The sequence below is a fragment of the Spinacia oleracea genome, chromosome 2, assembly GCF_020520425.1.
Source record: "Spinacia oleracea cultivar Varoflay chromosome 2, BTI_SOV_V1, whole genome shotgun sequence".
Taxonomy (NCBI): domain Eukaryota; kingdom Viridiplantae; phylum Streptophyta; class Magnoliopsida; order Caryophyllales; family Amaranthaceae; genus Spinacia; species Spinacia oleracea.
Genome location: NC_079488.1, coordinates 87481758 through 87500477, shown reverse-complemented (window position 1 = coordinate 87500477; position 18720 = coordinate 87481758). Strand labels below are relative to the sequence as shown.

Here is an 18720-nt window from a genome sequence, read left to right as displayed (position 1 = left end):
GTAGTTGTTTCGGGGTTGGTAAGATTGTTGGTGTGGGGGTTGATATGGTTGTGGTGGTGGATGTTGAACTTGGTGAGGGTTTTGGATGTTGTTGCTCCTGTAGGAAAGCAGAGGGTTATTTTTGTAGCCCTCATTGTAAGAGTTGGAGAATGGGTTGTTTTGTTTGTAGGATTGAAAAGCATTACATTGTTCAATAGAGCTTCTACATTCCTGTGCATAATGACCAGACATTCCACAACTTTCACAAACAGTAGTAGGTTGGGCACTCATAGCAGCTACACTAACAGGTTGGGCAGATTGAGCATTGGCCGCTTGCATATTATCGAATTTATAATGTAAAGCAGTCAATTGGGCAGTTAATTGTTCAATAGAATTTAAATCATGCTTACCACCCCTGTTAGATAGACCTCTAGGATTTCCATACTGGGCATTGTGAATGGCTATCTCCTCAATCACCTCCATAGCTCTAGGCACCTCAAGTTGCATGAACCTCCCACTGGCAGCTGAATCCAACAAACATCTAGACTCATTGCCCAGACCATTATAAAACTGCTGAATCAAAAACCAATCTTCCAAACCATGGTGCGGGCATTCTCTTTGCAAATCCTTGAATCTCTCCCAAACCTCGAACAAACTCTCATCCGCTTGTTGTGAGATACCTAATATCTGACCCCTCAGACGAGCCGTTTTCTCAGGTGGAAAATATTTAACATAAAAAGCAAGAGCCAAGGATTCCCAATTATTGATTTTCAAAGCCGCCCGATTCAACCCATTAATCCACAGTTTAGCTTTCCCACTCAAAGAGAACGGGAAAAGTATCTCCATAGTCTGCTCCGGAGTCAATCCCTTTTGCTTGATGGTGGAGCAATATTGGATAAAGGACTGAATGTGAAGATTCGGATCTTCACCTGGTTCCCCACCGTACTGGCGTCTCTCGATCATGTTAATCAATGCGGGCTCAATCTTGAAGGTCTCAGCTGCAATAGAAGGCATGATCGCCTTTGGCAGCACGGACAGACTTGGCTTAGAATAGTCCGTAAGCCGTGGGGTAGGTGGCGGTATCAGATTTTCGTCACCCATCTCTATCTCTGAAACTGAATCTGTATCTGAAGGAAAAAGATCGCCAATATTATGATCAGAGTCAGAGTAATTCCCACACTGTGCAATGAAAGTTCTTCGTCTACGAAAGGTTCTTTCGGGCTCAGGATCGAATGGAGTAAGATTACTAGTACCTACGGTCCTGGGCATAGACAAAGACTACAAAACAATGTGAGATCCGGTCTCAAGGAACGTGAGTTCCTTGAGTAGTAACAAACAATAATCTAGGATAATCAATCAATAACAGAAAATAAAACCGTTTCCCCGGCAACGGCGCCAAAATTTGACAGGCTAAATCGCACTCCTATCAAAGATAAACCTAACGTTCACCAACTAAAAATATAGCAAGGGAAGCAAGGATCGTATCCACAGGGAAACAATGTTCTTTCTACTATTAATCGGCAATTCTAGACTATTGGGAAACAAGAATATAGGTTGATTTGTATAATGAAACTAGGATGATAATAAAATGGGGAAAAATCAGATATTAAAAGGTCTAGGGCACAGGTTCACCGATGAACAACATTCCAGGATGACAACAATCGATAATAATCAATAAAACAGTTAATTAGACTAGCATGCTCTCTCGAATCGATACTAATCATAGACTTAGAATTAACGGGCTCTCGCTACGTATTAATCCCAATTCTACCTATTGAAACAAGCCTAAACATCAAATTGCATCTCTCGAATCTTAATTTGATATTGCGAAACTAATACAATCAAACCTGCGCAAATCTAATTGCAAAGTAGATAAGGGCAATCAATAGGAATTAACAGCTAAACCAACAATCAACAACAATTAATCATCCTTTCACATTCGTTCATGGATTCCCAAAACCCTAGAAAATCAACTACTCACACATATTAACCATAAGCAAAGCAATTGGCATGATTGAAAATATAATTAAAGCTTAAACAAAGAATTGAAATAAGGAATAATACCTAACTGAAGAACAATGGCAAATGAAAGCTTCGATTTTTTTGATTGAAAATAAACTAAGTGTTTAGAACAAATTAGAGAGAGAAAATTAAGCTTAGAGAAATAAAACTAAGTATTTTAACACTAGGATATGAATTAATGAAGTGCCCAACTAAATTAACAAAGGCTATATTTATAGTTTAGCCTAAAAACATAAGAAAAAAACCGGAAAAAATAAAGAAGGACGCGCGCGCACAGCGCCTTGGGTTGTCGTCGCCCGGTCGGGCGGCTCTCCGCCCGACGGGCGTAAAGCTCGAAGTCCGCCCGACGGGCGCAGGGCTGCCCGACGGGCGTAAGGCGATTCTCTGAAAACCTTCTCCGCGCGCCCGGTCGGGCGACTCTCGCCCGTCGGGCGGAGGGCGATTTCTTCTGCTGCTGCTTCTGATGGGCGCCCGGTGGGCACCGGGCGAAACTCCGCCCGTCGGGCGCCCTCTGACGAACTGTTCCTCTGCTTGCTCGCCTGATGGGCGAGGGGCAATCCACCGGGCGGAGGGCTAAGTGATCCGCCCTTCGTCCACAACACCTAGTCTAACTTCCGGGGCTCGATCATGAACATCCAGGGCTCCCGTAAGTCGACAAAAGTCGTCCCGAACTCCCTCGGGATCCTGTAGTGGCCTAAATCATCAAGAAACGGGCCTAACAAGACCAATTTCTCACTAAGTATTCCTGAAACTCACGGCACACTAAAATACACAGATTAGTACTAAAATGGCTCCTAGGAGCTCATTTGACGCATGAAAGTAATAAGGGACGGGGGTGAAAATATTATATAAAACGCACATATCAATGCCATTACTTAATCCAAAACAATATCATAAGATCTTTGTAAATAGATCTTAATACCCAGTATGTACTAAGTTTCGCCATGGTCCATTATTGATGAATAATCTCAAATCTAAGTCATTAGCATTTGAATGTTATTTCACAATAGAGAGATATGTGTGTAATACACATAGGACCAATTAAGTTGTAAGTACTCCCACTAAACTTCTTATATATCTATAAGAATCATGTATATTTTATGAAACTAAAATGCTTATTAGCTTCACTTAAAATACAGTTCCATTTCCCAATTGCTTGCTTAAATCTGTACTTAGATTTTATAAGCTAGCTTTCTTTTTCAAGCATTTATTTGGATCCACAAATTCTATGACATACCATGTACATATTATATTCCAACATTTGATTGAGGAATACGTTTTGTCATCCAATTGCCATATGTACCAATATGCAATCATTGCTTGAATTATAGACTTAAGCATTACGATTTTGCATGAGGTTTCAACACAATCCATGCCATGAATTTGCTTGTAACCTTTAGCAACTAATCTAGCTTTGTGTGTGAACACAATTCCATGTTTGATGGTTTTTATCCTTAAAACAAACTTGCAACCAATAGGTGTGAAACTATTCTTGCAAATCAACAAAATTTCAATTTTGTCATCAAAACATTGAGTATGTTTTATGGCCTTTAACCAATTAAACATATAGTCTATATATGGCCTCTAACCATTTTAGGGAATCTGGGTTTCGTCATAGCTTTCTTACAAGTCACTTCTTTTAGTTTGACTGCAAGTTGTAGGTTTCTTTACTATCTAATAGAAGAATTGCATAGTTTCAGTGACTTGAACTCTATGCCTACTAGGGTATAGAACATCAAACAATAGAATATCAATAGCCACTTGAAAGTCCTTTGAATATTCTGTTCTCCTTGAAGCACTTGTAAAGTCTTCTAAGAGATGTCTATTCTTTAAAGCCACTTCTAAAGTCCTTAAAGAATAAGTTCGGATTTTCTGAAGCACTTCGAAAAGCCTCCGGAATGTCCGTTTATGTTTGTTGTTCGCCTCGAAGACTTTCGAGGTCTATTTTCTCCCACTTGTCATTTTGGAAACGAATCTCCAAAAGGACATCATTTCGAGCAACCAAACATTATGTTCTCAAAAATTCGTGGTAGAAACAATACCCTTGTGTCTCATTTGAATAAATCACAATGAAACATATATCTATACTTGGGCCTTAGTTTGTTGAATAACAAACACTAAGCTCCCACTGAGTTTAGCAACTCTCTAGATATATATTATCGAAAAGATATTCTGAAATTTCTTTTCTATAGCTTTGACGAATTTAGTTTAGTTTGGTGGTAGTTGAGCATTTTGTTTTAGAAATTAAAGGAAAAGTCTTTATGATCCATCATTGATCGAATCAAGTACTAATCGACTTCGATCATTTCAACTTAGATATGCCATATCTTATGGAGCTAGATTGTGAAATTATAACACACAATCATTGATGATCATATTTGGTCTCAAGTAATCATCAACATGATCTAACCTATATCTTTATGATTTCTTGCCAAGTGGATTTTATACTTCGAATCTTTGAACTAGCCAAACAGATTCAACTTATATCACATTTGAGTAAATAAACCTATATTCACTCAAATCCATGTGAAATAATAAAGTCATAAAATCTTTCTTTAGCTTTGAACTCTATTGTCTAGGCGTTCTAACAATAGTTCATATCTTTTGTTACTTTCAACAAGTAAGACTAGCTTGTCTTAAGTTGATCTAGAAATCAACCACCTTTCAAAAGTCCATTAAAATAGAGCTTGTGAATGTTAACTTGTTGACATGGTCTAAGAAACAATGCCAAAGATTAGTGGAACTCAAATCAAGGGGTTGATTTGAACCTAGTAAAGTTCTTTAAAGAGTTGTTTGTTTTAATCAAGCATATTAACTCAACCTGCAATTGACCATTTCATTCAAATAAACAAACAAACATTGTTTTTGTTTTTCTTGAATGTGAGTCTTTCTGTGTTTGAAACAGAAATTTAGGTATGCTGATTATGGAACAAAATAGCCATTTAGTTCCAGCCTTTGAAAGGACTTAAAACAAACTAGATGACCCTACAACTAATGTAGCATTGCCATGCTTCATTTCCCACTTGTAGGTCATTAGTGTATCCTAGCTTCCATTGTTTGAGTTATTACCGAAGTAAGAACCTCAAGCGGTATATGATACCAAGGAAGTTTGATTGCTAGGTCACTTCTCTTTAAACATAAACTTTTAGGTAGAAACGGAATCGTAAATTCCTTTCATTTGTTCCTCGTTTTCCTATTTCTTGTACCCTTTCTTATAGTCTTAAGAATTGATTTCTTTAGTGTTGACTTTTATACTTTGTTAGACATGTCCAATGTCACCAACAAGGTTTTTACCATTTTAATTTATGTTGAATATTCTGTTTCAACTAGATGATCTTATAAGAAGCTTCTAAAGTTCTCTAAGCATCGATCTATTCGAATGTCTAGGGACTAGACTCATTCGAGAATTAAATGGACAAAGATATTAGGTTGTTAACCATTGGTAAGGCTGAGCGTTTAAACTCAATGCTTCATGATTTCAAAACTACAGTGTATTTTGAATTCACAAGCACCAATTGGTTTGCCATTCGACTTTGATGTTCGAAAACAACCATAAAAGTCGCTATAAGAAACGTACATTTTAAATTGCTCACTTTCTCTCATTTCCGTGAATCGTTCTTGGATTCACTACCAATCGAGGAAATTTACTGTTACCTTTCTAAAAGGATTTATTGCAGTGCAAGATATTTAATTATAAACAATAATTAAAACATACATTGAAGCATGCAAAGTCTAAACATTTATCATGAATAATAACTTGAAAATAAAAGCAATCATGCAATTTAAGCAAGTCATTAGCATTTTATTCGAATTATGTGTTCCGGCAGGTGTGAATAAAATGATTCCAAGACCCTAAAATCATTGAAGAACTAAGCACAGTTTGTCGACTTAATCCTAAAATATCTTAGGTAAGCAAAAGCCTTTTGCTAATAGTCTAGAAACTATTCTTGGTTGATAGGTACGTCTAAGAACTTATTAGGTAAACCTATCGATTTTGCCACGACATAAAAGGACTCCTTACTTATATCGTTGAGTTTCACCAAAACTAACATGTACTCACAATTATTTGTGTACCTTGCCCCTTTAGGACCAATAAGTAACACCTCGCTGAGCGAAAACTATTACTAGATTGATGTAAAGGATATCCAAGCAAGTGTATATTTTGGCATGGCACCTTATAACTCAATTTTTAAGTTTGGAACTTAAGGCTCTTACTATGTTGGTTAGATTTTAAGTGAACTAAAATCCTTAATCATGCAACATAATCAAGCCACAATCTTATGCATAATTAAGACATATTTAAAGCAATAAATAACTTAAAACATGCATAAGATAAATGTGATCTAGTATGGCCCGACTTCATCTTGAAGCTTTAACTTCAAAGTCCGTCTCGAAAATCTCCGTGGGAGGCACCATTTTCTTCAAATAGGATAAGCTATAATTAAAACTAATTACAACTATTTGATGGTACGCAGACCATATTTGAATTGAAAAACAACTTTGGTAATTTAGACCAATTACATTCAAATTAATGGTACGCAGACCATATTTTCTATCCTATTTGGGCCATACTAGTCACTTCATAACCTGCAAAACAGTACATATACAATATATACCATTCACCCATTCATTATCATGAATGGCCCACATAGCTGGTTAGTAAAACACATTATGCATCACGTAAACATTTGCAGCAATTAATCAAGGGCTCTAATAATCTACCAATTATTCAGTCCTTATTAATTCTAATCAAGTTGTTTTAACCTTAAGGATTTGTAGACCTAATCAAGAGTCTTGTGACTAAAAGGGCTCCCACTTAAACCAATAAATTCATATGCTTTACTAATTTTAAACATAAAAATGTATTTCAAGTCTAACCGGAAACATACAAATTTAATTAAAATTTAAAGCTCATATAAATTTATAATTGAATCCAAAAAGTTTAATTTAATTTCAGTCGTATTTAAATTAATTCATGATTTTAATTTTAGTAAAATAATTAGAATAAATAAAATTTATTATAATTACAATATTCAAAATTAAAATCCAAGAAAATAATTTAAATTATTAATTTTAAAATTAATTAAAATTACGTAAACTGAAAAATTTCAAATTAAACATTCAAAACGATCTAATCGCAACGCAAACACCCTACGCATTGCACGGCCGCACGCACACAGCCATTGCTGGCCATGTGCGCGCAGCCCATGCGCTCGTCGCATAGCTGCTGCAGCTTCCATCGCAAGCCATCGCACGCTGTGGTGCTCGCTGCGCGCGCGCCAGCGCTCGACGCACGCGAGCCATCGCTCGCTGTGCGCGCTCGCCAGCGCTCGCTGCGCGCGCTCCATCGCTCGCTGTGCGCGCGAGCCATCGCTCGCTGTGCGCGAGCAATTCCGCGCGATCAACGCTGGGCGCAGAGCTCGTGGCACGCGAGCTTGCGCTCGCTGCGCACGAGGCTGCGCGCCCTTGCGCGAGGCAGTGCGCGTTGTGGCGCAGCTCGCTTGCTGCCCACACGCGACTGCCATGGCTTGCCTTTCGCCCATGCCCATTCGTCCATAGCTCGTGGCCCACGACACAAGGCAGGGCTGCTGCCTTGTGCTCGTGCACCATGCCTTGCTCATTGCATTCGTGCCGCACGGGCGACGAGCTCCCTTGCTCGTCGTCGCATGCCCGCACTATACAACACCCCTTAAGGGTAACACGAAGCGTCCATTGCTTTGTGCGTGCAAGTTATATGAACGAATCGCATAAAAATTTAAAATTTATATTTAAAATTAATGACAAATTAATAAAAATATTAATTTCATAATTTTAGGGCGAAAAATCGAAAATTTATTATTCAATTGATTTCCGATTATCATGGATTCAAGCCTAGGTCATAAAAATTTAAAATTTATCATAAATTTACAATTTTTATGGTGGTTTTTAATCATAGGTTTCTAATTAAATTATAATTAATTATGAAAATCAAATTAATTCTAAATTATTCTAATTTTCAACAAATTAATCATAATTACAAATTAGATTGCATAATTAACAAGGCTAGGCATTCAAACTTGTTAAACATATACAGTAGGTCAATCAAAAATTCAAGATTTATCAACAAGAATCGCAAATATTTAATTTAACATCTTAAATTTACGAAATTTTGCATTCGAAAAACTAAAACCTTCGAAAAGTCATAGTTAGGCTTCGAATTTGAGAATTCTGGGTTCGGCAGAAAAATACTGTTTTTGTCAAAATTTTAGAATGCCTTTTACATGCGGAATTGACACAAAAATCACTCGATTTGGATGAGTAACGAAGAAACTGCCGAAAAACTGCGTACGTATAATTAAATAAACGCAATTTGCAATTAATTAACAATTACGAAAATTAATCACCCCTTTTAATTCTTGCAAATTTGTAATATTTAACCATGTTCATGCAATTTAGATTATGAAAATAATAAGGGGCTCGTGATACCACTGTTAGGTTATGATACATATGACAATACATAAATCATGCGGAAACAACCATTAAGCCAGGAATACATATTATTTACACATAATCATATAGCATAATTTAGATGCATACTCTTTGTTGCGTGCCTTCCCTAGCTGCGCCCGAACCGAACAAGAACAAGTCTTTAGGACTCCAAGTGTCGTCCCTCCGTAGATAGTCCACAGCACGTCCGGATCCGCCTTAAGATTGACCAACTAGAATCGCCCTTAAGGTACTAGAATTTTCGGCACTCTTAGGTAAGAAATATGGCTGAATTTTTCTCTCAAAACTCACTTTGAATACTTGAATTAATCTCTAAAAATATGTGACCCTAGGCACGTATTTATAGAGTTATGGAAAGGGAATTGGAATCCTAGTAGGATACGAATTAATTAAACTTAGAATCCTACAAGAACTCTAATTAATTAATTTATCCTTTTAGGAATAGGAATTTAATCATATACTAATTCTAATAGTTTTAGGAATCATGCATGAACACAAACTCACACACACACGGCAGCCACGAGGGCCGCCCATGCGTGTGCGTGCGAGCAGCAGCCCACGCAGCGAGGCCATGGCCTTGGCGCACGCTGGGCCTGCCTTGCGGTGGGCCTGGGCGCTGCCTTGGCTGGGCGCGCGTTTGGCTTGCTGGGCGATGGCCCGACTTCGTGCTGGGCCTTCGTCCGGCAGCCCTCGTCCGATGCTAATTCGTACGATACGCTTCTGATTAAATTCCCGGTTCCGGAATTCATTTCCGATACGAATAATATTTAATATTTCCGATTCCGGAATCAATTTCCGTTTCGAACAAATATTTAATATTTCCGTTTCCGGAATTATTTTCCGATTCCGATAATATTTCCGATTCTGACAATATTTCCGTTTCCGGCAATGTTTCCGATTCTGGCAATATTTCCATTTCCGATAATATTTTCCGATACGTACCATGTTTCCGTTTCCGGCAACATCTACGACTTGGATAATATTTATATTTCCGATACGATCCATATTTCCGTTTCCGGCAATATCATCGTTTCCGGAGTATTCATTTCTTGCCTGTGACGATCTCAGCTCCCACTGAAACCAAGATCCGTCGATTCCGAATATCCATAGATGGAGTATCTAATGCCATTAAATACTTGATCCGTTTACGTACTATTTGTGTGACCCTACGGGTTCAGTCAAGAGTAAGCTGTGGATTAATATCATTAATTCCACTTGAACTGAAGCGGCCTCTAGCTAGGCATTCAGTTCACTTGATCTCACTGAATTATTAACTTGTTAATTAATACTGAACCGCATTTATTAGACTTAACATAGAATGCATACTTGGACCAAGGGCATTATTTCCTTCAGTTCTTATGCAGGAAGAAAAGGAGTATGTCCTAGAAGAGGCGACAGGGTCACTCAGGCAGCCCTCAATCGTTGGATTGATGCCAACAAGGATGTGAAATGTCTAATGCTCGCCACCATGAGTGCGGATCTGCAGAAAACGCTTATCAACTCAGATGCTTTCACAATCATCAGTGAGTTGAAGAACATGTTCCAAGATCTGGCTCGAGTCGAAAGATTCGAGACTCATAGGCAAATTCTTGAGACCAAGCTTAAGAAAGGCGAGCCCGTAAGTCCACATGTTCTCAAAATGATTGGACTCATTGAGAATATGAGTCGGCTGGATCAGCAATTTTCTCAGGAAATGGCTATAGACACCATCCTCCATTCTCTTCATAGCGGGTATGATCAGTTCAAACTGAACTACAGTATGAATAGTCTGGACAAAACGCTCACTGAGCTTCACGGTATGCTGAAGACCGCTGAAAAGACGCTCAAAAGTGATAAGCAGGATGTGCTTATGGTGCGTGGGGGCAAGTTCAAGAAATCTGGAAAGAAGAGGAATGCTAAGAAAGGTGGCAACAAGGCCATCCCAACTAAGCAAACTGGCGCCAAATCTATAAAGAGGAAGGTCAGTCAACCCACTTCTGAATCCGAATGCTTCTACTGCAAGAAGAAGGGGAATTGGAAGAGAGATTGCTTGAAGCTAAAGGAAGATCAGAAGAACGGAACAGTCGTTCCATCTTCAGGTATTTTCGTTATAGACTGTATACTTGCTAATTCAACTTCTTGGGTATTAGATACAGGTTGTGGCTCACACTTATGTTCCAATCCACAGGGACTAAGAAGAAGTAGAAAGTTAAGCAAGGGTGAAGTCGACCTACGAGTGGGAAATGGAGCACGGATTGCTGCATTAGCTGTAGGAACTTACTATTTGTCGTTGCCCTCCGGGCTAGTTTTGGAACTGGAAGAATGTTTCCATGTTCCAAGTCTTACTAAAAACATCATTTCAGTTTCTTGCTTAGATGCTAAGGGATTTTCCTTTTTAATAAAAGACAATAGTTGTTCGTTTTATTTTAAAGAGATGTTTTATGGATCTGCTAGATTAGTCAATGGACTTTATTTATTAGATCACGACAAACAAGTATATAACATAAATACCAAAAGGGCCAAAAAGGATGATTCAGATCTCACCTATCTGTGGCATTGTCGATTAGGCCATATAAACTTGAAACGCTTAGAAAGACTTCAAAAGGAAGGAATTCTAGAACCATTTGACTTAGAGGATTATGGTAAATGCGAATCATGTTTACTTGGCAAAATGACAAAGCAACCTTTCTCTAAAGTTGGAGAAAGAGCAAATGAACTATTGGGTTTAATCCATACAGATGTATGTGGACCAATGAGTACAAATGCTAGAGGTGGTTTCAGCTACTTTATCACTTTCACTGATGACTTCAGTAGATATGGTTATGTCTACCTAATGAAGCATAAGTCTGAATCCTTTGACAAATTCAAGGAATTTCAGAGTGAAGTAGAGAATCAATTAGGCAAGAAGATTAAGGCACTGCGGTCTGATAGAGGCAGTGAATATCTGAGCTATGAATTTGATGACCATCTGAAAGAATGTGGAATCCTATCAGAATTGACTCCTCCTGGAACACCACAATGGAACGGTGTGTCGGAACGGAGGAACAGAACCTTGCTAGACATGGTCAGGTCAATGATGGGTCAGGCCAAACTTCCATTAGAATTTTGGGGACATGCACTAAATACAGCTGCACTCACTATAAATAGAGCTCCGTCTAAAGCTGTCGAAAAGACTCCATATGAATTATGGTTTGGAAAGCCTCCAAATGTGTCTTTTCTGAAGATTTGGGGATGTGAAGTATACGTCAAACGATTGATTTCAGACAAACTTCATCCAAAATCTGACAAATGTATCCTTGTGGGCTATCCAAAGGAAACAAAGGGGTATTACTTCTACAATACATCTGAGAACAAGGTGTTTGTTGCTCGAGATGGTGTCTTTTTGGAGAAAGATCACATTTCCAAAATGACAAGTGGGAGAAAAGTAGACCTCGAAGAAATTCGAGTCGAACAACAAACTCTAGAGAATGCTCAAGATGACATTCAGGATGAAACTCGGAGATCTTTAGAAGAATCTGGTGAGAATCATGGTCAAACTAGAAATGTTACCCCGCGTAGATCGCAAAGATATAGATCTCAACCGGAAAGGTACTTAGGTATTTTGACGAACGAGAGCTATGACGTTCTATTACTTGAAAGTGATGAACCTGCGACTTACAAACAAGCTATGACGAGCCCTAGTTCCAAGCAATGGCAAGAAGCCATGCAATCTGAATTAGACTCCATGTCTGAAAACCAAGTATGGGATTTGGTCGATTTGCCAGATGGCTACCAAGCCATTGGAAGCAAATGGGTTTTCAAACTGAAAAAGGACAAAGATGGGAAACTTGAAGTTTTCAAAGCTAGATTGGTTGCAAAAGGTTACAGGCAAGTCCACGGTGCGGATTACGATGAAACCTTTTCACCAGTTGCAATGCTAAAGTCTATTCGGATAATGTTAGCAATCGCTGCATATTACGATTACGAAATATGGCAGATGGATGTCAAAACTGCTTTCTTAAACGGCGTTTTAACAGAAACTGTGTTTATGACACAGCCTGAAGGTTTTGAGGATCCAAAGAATGCTAAAAAGGTATGCAAGCTAAAGAAGTCAATCTACGGATTGAAGCAGGCATCCAGGAGCTGGAATATACGTTTTGATGAAGCAGTCAATGACTTTGGTTTCATCAAGAACGCAGACGAATCTTGTGTATACAAGAAGGTCAGTGGGAGCAAAATTGCTTTCCTAGTATTATATGTCGACAACATATTACTTATCGGAAATGACATTCCTATGTTGAACTCTGTCAAGATTTGGCTTGGGAAATGTTTTTCGATGAAAGATCTAGGAGAAGCACAGTACATATTGGGCATCAAGATTTACAGAGATAGATCTAAAAGGATGATTGGACTTAGTCAAAGCACTTATGTCAATAAGGTGCTTGATAGGTTCAAGATGGCGGACTCCAAGCGAGGCTACCTACCCATGTCTCATGGAATGACTCTAAGCAAGAATCAGTGCCCAAAAACACTTGATGAGCGTAGACGAATGAATGGGATTCCATATGCATCATTGATTGGTTCAATAATGTATGCTATGATATGTACACGCCCGGATGTTGCGTACGCACTCAGTGCTACGAGAAGATACCAGTCAGACCCAGGAGAGGCGCATTGGACTGCTGCCAAGAATATTCTGAAGTACCTGAAAAGGCACAAAGATGACTTCCTGGTCTATGGTGGAGATGATGAATTAATTGTTAAAGGCTATACGGACGCAAGTTTCCAAACCGACAAAGATGATTTCAGATCACAGTCTGGGTTTGTCTTCTGCCTCAACGGAGGAGCAGTAAGCTGGAAAAGTGCTAAGCAAAGCACCATTGCGGATTCTACAACTGAAGCGGAGTACATTGCTGCACATGAAGCAGCAAAGGAAGCTATATGGCTAAGGAAGTTCATAGGTGAACTTGGTGTAGTCCCCTCCACTAAAGGACCAATAGCCCTGTATTGTGATAATAACGGAGCTATTGCACAGGCAAAGGAGCCTAGACACCACCAGAGAGTCAAGCATGTACTTCGTAGATTTCACCTTCTACGAGAGTTCGTTGAAAGAAAAGAAGTCGAGATAAACAAGATTGGAACTGATGACAACATATCAGATCCATTGACTAAACCTCTGCCGCAGGCGAAGCACAACTCGCACACTGCAGCTATGGGAATCAAGCATATTGGAGAATGGCTTTGATGACCCTGTTTAATGTTTTAAAGTTTTAGAGTTTAAATCTTTGTAAAACATTATTGGTTAATCATTCACAATAAATGAAAAGAATTCATTTTTCCATTTAATTTGTGGTTTATTAAATGATGAGTCCCTTCAATTTGACGATATATTCGAGATAGACTGTCAGGACCAGTCCTGTGACTAAGAAATGTCTATCAAGTGAACTTGAATGTCAAAGGTTGAAAATGGTCCCTAGTCGGAGTTTCCTATAAAATTGGACGCATAGAAAACGTTAGACGACTAGAATGCAAGATGACTAGTAGTTATGTTTCTTGAACTATGTGGACATGGCAATGTCATAATCATTTAAATAGATACTTACTTTGGGAAGACTAGTATCGGACAAGACCTATGAAACTTTACTGTAAGAGATGAAAATCTGTCATAAGTAAATTTCATTAAAATTATTAGACATTAAATCCTCAATACCTGAGTGATTTGAGATTACTTGTTTGACAACTGGTTGCTTTGACGTTGACCAACCGTCGCACCGTAAAAGGAGGCTATAAAGGCAACGCTCAGGTAATCACCTATCAAACGAAGTCTAATCTCAAGATCGCAAGATTGGGATTGTCCTCCCATAAATCGGGATGAGATGCTTAAAATTTGTACAAGGCCACTCGGAGAGCTAGAAACTGTGAAATGCATGGCCGTGCTCGGATGAATCATAGGCTATGATTATCTGTTTATTTGATCAGTTGAACTCTGAAACCGAGAAACACCTCTGGACATAATAAGGATGACAACTCTTACCTTATGTTCAAGAGAAAGCATCGAGCGACAAAGGAATTAGGAAATGCACACTTGTCCCCTAAGGACAAGTGGGAGACTGAAGGAAATAATGCCCTTGGTCCAAGTATGCATTCAATGTTAAGTCTAATAAATGCGGTTCAGTATTAATTAACAAGTTAATAATTCAGTGAGATCAAGTGAGCTGAATGCCTAGCTAGAGGCCGCTTCAGTTCAAGTGGAATTAATGATATTAATCCACAGCTTACTCTTGACTGAACCCGTAGGGTCACACAAATAGTACGTAAACGGATCAAGTATTTAATGGCATTAAATACTCCATCTATGGATATTCGGAATCGACGGATCTTGGTTTCAGTGGGAGCTGAGATCGTCACATGCAAGAAATGAATACTCCGGAAACGATGATATTGCCGGAAACGGAAATATGGATCGTATCGGAAATATAAATATTATCCAAGTCGTAGATGTTGCCGGAAACGAAAACATGGTACGTATCGGAAAATATTATCGGAAATGAAAATATTGCCGGAATCGGAAATATTGCCGGAAACGGAAATATTGTCAGAATCGGAAATATTATCGGAATCGGAAAATAATTCCGGAAACGGAAATATTAAATATTTGTTCGAAACGGAAATTGATTCCGGAATCGGAAATATTGAATATTGTTCGTATCGGAAATGAATTCCGGAATCGGGAAATTAATCGGAAGCGTATCGTACGAATTAGCATCGGACGAGGCCTGCCAGACGAAGGCCCAGCACGAAGCCGGGCCATCGCCCAGCAAGCCAGCGCGCCACAAACGCACCAGCCAAGGCTGCGCCAGGCCCACCGCAAGGCAGGCCCAGCGCGCGCCAAGGCTACGGCAGCGTGTGGGCTTGCGGCAGTGGGCTGCGAGCTCGCGGGCTGCGCGCGCGCGCATGGCGCCCCTCGTGGGCTGCTGTGCGTGCGTGTGTGTTTGTGTGCTACTCGAATCCTAAAGCTACCGGGATTTGTCATATGATTAAATCTAATCCTAAAAGATTTAGTTTATTTAATTAGAGTCCTAGTAAGATTATAATTAAATAAATTAGTATCCTAATAGGATTCCAAATCCTTTTCCATAACTCTATAAATAGGTGCCTAGGGTCACATATTTACATCGAGCATTCAAGTATTCAAAGTGAGTTTTTGAGAGCAAAATTCAGTCACACAATTGCCTATAAAGTGCCGAAAATTCTAAGTACCTTAAGGGCGATTCTAGTTGGTCAATCTTAAGGCGGATCCGGACGTGTTGTGGACTATCTACGGAGGGACGACACTTGGAGTCCTAAAGACTTGTTCTTGTTCGGTTCGGGCGCAGCTAGGGAGGGCACGCAACAAAGAGTATGCATCTAAACTATGCTAAATGATTATGTGTAAATAATATGTTTTCCTGGCTTTATGGTTTTTCCGCATGATTTATGAATTGTCATATGTATCATAACCTAACATTAAGCCTAGCAAGTCTTTCAAACATTTCCCCTGCAGAATTGGGGCGCTCAGTTCTTTCCTGAGTCAGCTTTTCCGCCAAGAGGCGAATAGCAACGGCTAGATCATTGTTGTTGGCCATTCTAGAACGCGACCTGCAATTAGTATATTCTACTTTAGGTTTGAAACATCACTTATACGTTATCCCACACAATTTAATACTTGAATTGACCATAAAGATCGCCTCAACCAACAATGTTCACATTAATACACATCATTTACGAAGGCACGACAATCGTTTACGAAGGTGCAACGATCGTCTACAAGATGCAATAATCATTGAAAAATAATCATCCTCAATAATTCACGAAAGACATTTACACACTGCACATAAGGCATAACATTTTGAATCATATTGGTCATGATGGTCTAGATTGGCCCTCACTTCCTTTATGTACTCAAATCATTTAATATTTTTGTGGCAATTAAATTGATCCACAATTCACACTGAGTATGCAACCAATAGGAAGATTAATCCACGATGTACTACCTAGAGGTTGGGTATTATGGAATCCTCAAAATAGAATAAAGAACAATTCCTTGAAAACTTTAACTTTTATTGCTAACTCCATAGAGGTTTATTACGTCCTTGAAAATAATAAAGAATATTTCAAACTTCAATAAACTTAAACCTTAAACAGTTGTAGCTTTGCTACTTATTCTTTAAAACAAAAAAAAGAGCTAATTAATTATTTATGACTTCAAAATATCTGTGGCCTCTTGCCTATCCATTACTCCTGAAACTCGCGGAGTGAAATTTAGATCTCAAGATCATCGAACTCTTCTTCAGGGTCTTCATCGGGGTCTTCCTCAGGGTTTGCATCTTCACCCATGTCTTCATCTTGATTAGGCTCACTTGCCATCTCATGTTCACTTTCGAGCTCTGCATCTGAATCACTAGAGATCTCAATGGTTGGCTCATGAGCCGCTGGGTTAGGATTCTCTGCCTCAACACCTACATTCTCATTCTCCACAGCTACATCATTTTCCTTTAGGTCATTATTTACACTTATTCCCATAGGTTCTTCTGTAACTGAATCCCCAACATGACTCCCTACGATTTTACCGTCTCTAAACCCATTTTCTGCCGCTTCAATAATGGTGGTCAGAATTTCTGAATCATATTTCCATCTACCATCCCAAGTTCCATACTTAGCCAAGTTTGGAGTTCCATTATCAGAATGCATGTCTTTAAACTTTTCCTTGAGTTCTAGGTATGGAAATTTGTTGGGTAAGCAATTAATGATAGTGGCTGCTATGGTATCCTTTCTCATTAAGATAGGTTTCCCTTGAACTTTAGCATGATATTCACACCCAAACACAATTTTCTTCACGTAAATGTCAGGGGTTTCTATATCAAGTTTCTCGAAAGATCCTATGTTGGTATACTTGGAAAGAAACATTTTATTCCTGAAATAAACAATTCCATGTCTCACTAACGATTTTCCAGCCAAATCATAAACAAAGTTCAATAATGCAATAAGTTTGGTGGAAGCAAACAATTCTTTATGCACATTTAAATGTAACATTAAACAATTAGCACACGCACGTACATAACAATCAATTTCTTATGCTAGCATTGACTAGCTACTAATGCACATATAATTCTATCTTATATGCCCTTCTTATACTACCCATCTCTCATAAACTAAAGCATTGAAATAGTTAAATAACAAAGTAAAAGGACGATAATATAATAAAATTATAACATAGAATAAAAATATAAAATAAATAAAGTAAAATAAATTAAGGAAATGCGTAGCGAATAAATTCGAAAATAAGGTTATTAATTCGAAGAAGATTTATATATTTCTTTTTTTTTTTTTTTTAAATAACGAATTCTAACCCTTGAAACCATTTTAAAAAAAATTGAACTTCTAAAAAAAATTGTACTCATTTTTTAATAATAAATAATAAGAAAAAGAATAAAAATTTCGAAAGTCACTTTAATTCGAATAAATAATTTGATTTCGAACTTAAATAAGAAATATTATATACTTTCAAACAAGATAAAAGGAAATCTGCCCCCCCAAAAAAAAGTACCAATTTTTTAACACTATAATACGTAGAAGCTCGATTTTTAAGAAATTTATTTTAAATAACTAGATAGTTAGGCGCCTAAAAATTTATTAAAGTAAAACCTTAGCTTCTAGATACCACTTTGTAACACCCTGACAATTCCCATTTTCTAAAATAACCCTTTTTAAATATAACTGTAGGGAATTATCAAAGTATTATCGCCCGTGTGAAAACGTAACGGCTTATTCAGAATTTTGCAGCGGAAAACATAAAACTAACTTTAGGTTCATAAATAATCTTATTACATATTAGGTCCAAAACCAATTAACTGGAATAAGGAAATACGAATAGTACGACAAATTTCAAATTAAGTTGACAACCCAAATCATTTAAATAAGCAAATATAACTACAAGCTCTCTAATCCCGATCCCAATGATGCATCATCTTCAAACCTGTAGATGGGCAACGCTTATTGATCCTTAGAGACTGCTCACCAAAGATGGGTCATCACAGGATCAATAAGGCATAACCATGATCAACACACACAAACAAAGCACGTAATCAGCAAAGCTGAGTACTACATACTAAAACAATAATATTCCTAACATGATACTATTAAAGGAACCCTAACATGATACTAGTGAACATAAGTAAGGGCAGACAAAACATGATAATTTGACGACCATACTTGACTAGACTAGGCTAGACTTAT

General features: G+C 38.2%; 1 non-coding gene across 1 annotated transcript; it reads left to right on the top strand.

The window, feature by feature from the left end:
• The first annotated feature begins 574 nt into the window (after positions 1-574).
• Positions 575-681, top strand: LOC130468215 (small nucleolar RNA R71). Its single transcript, XR_008928634.1, has one exon. It is a non-coding gene; the product is annotated as a small nucleolar RNA R71 (small nucleolar RNA).
• Positions 682-18720: the final 18039 nt, after the last annotated feature.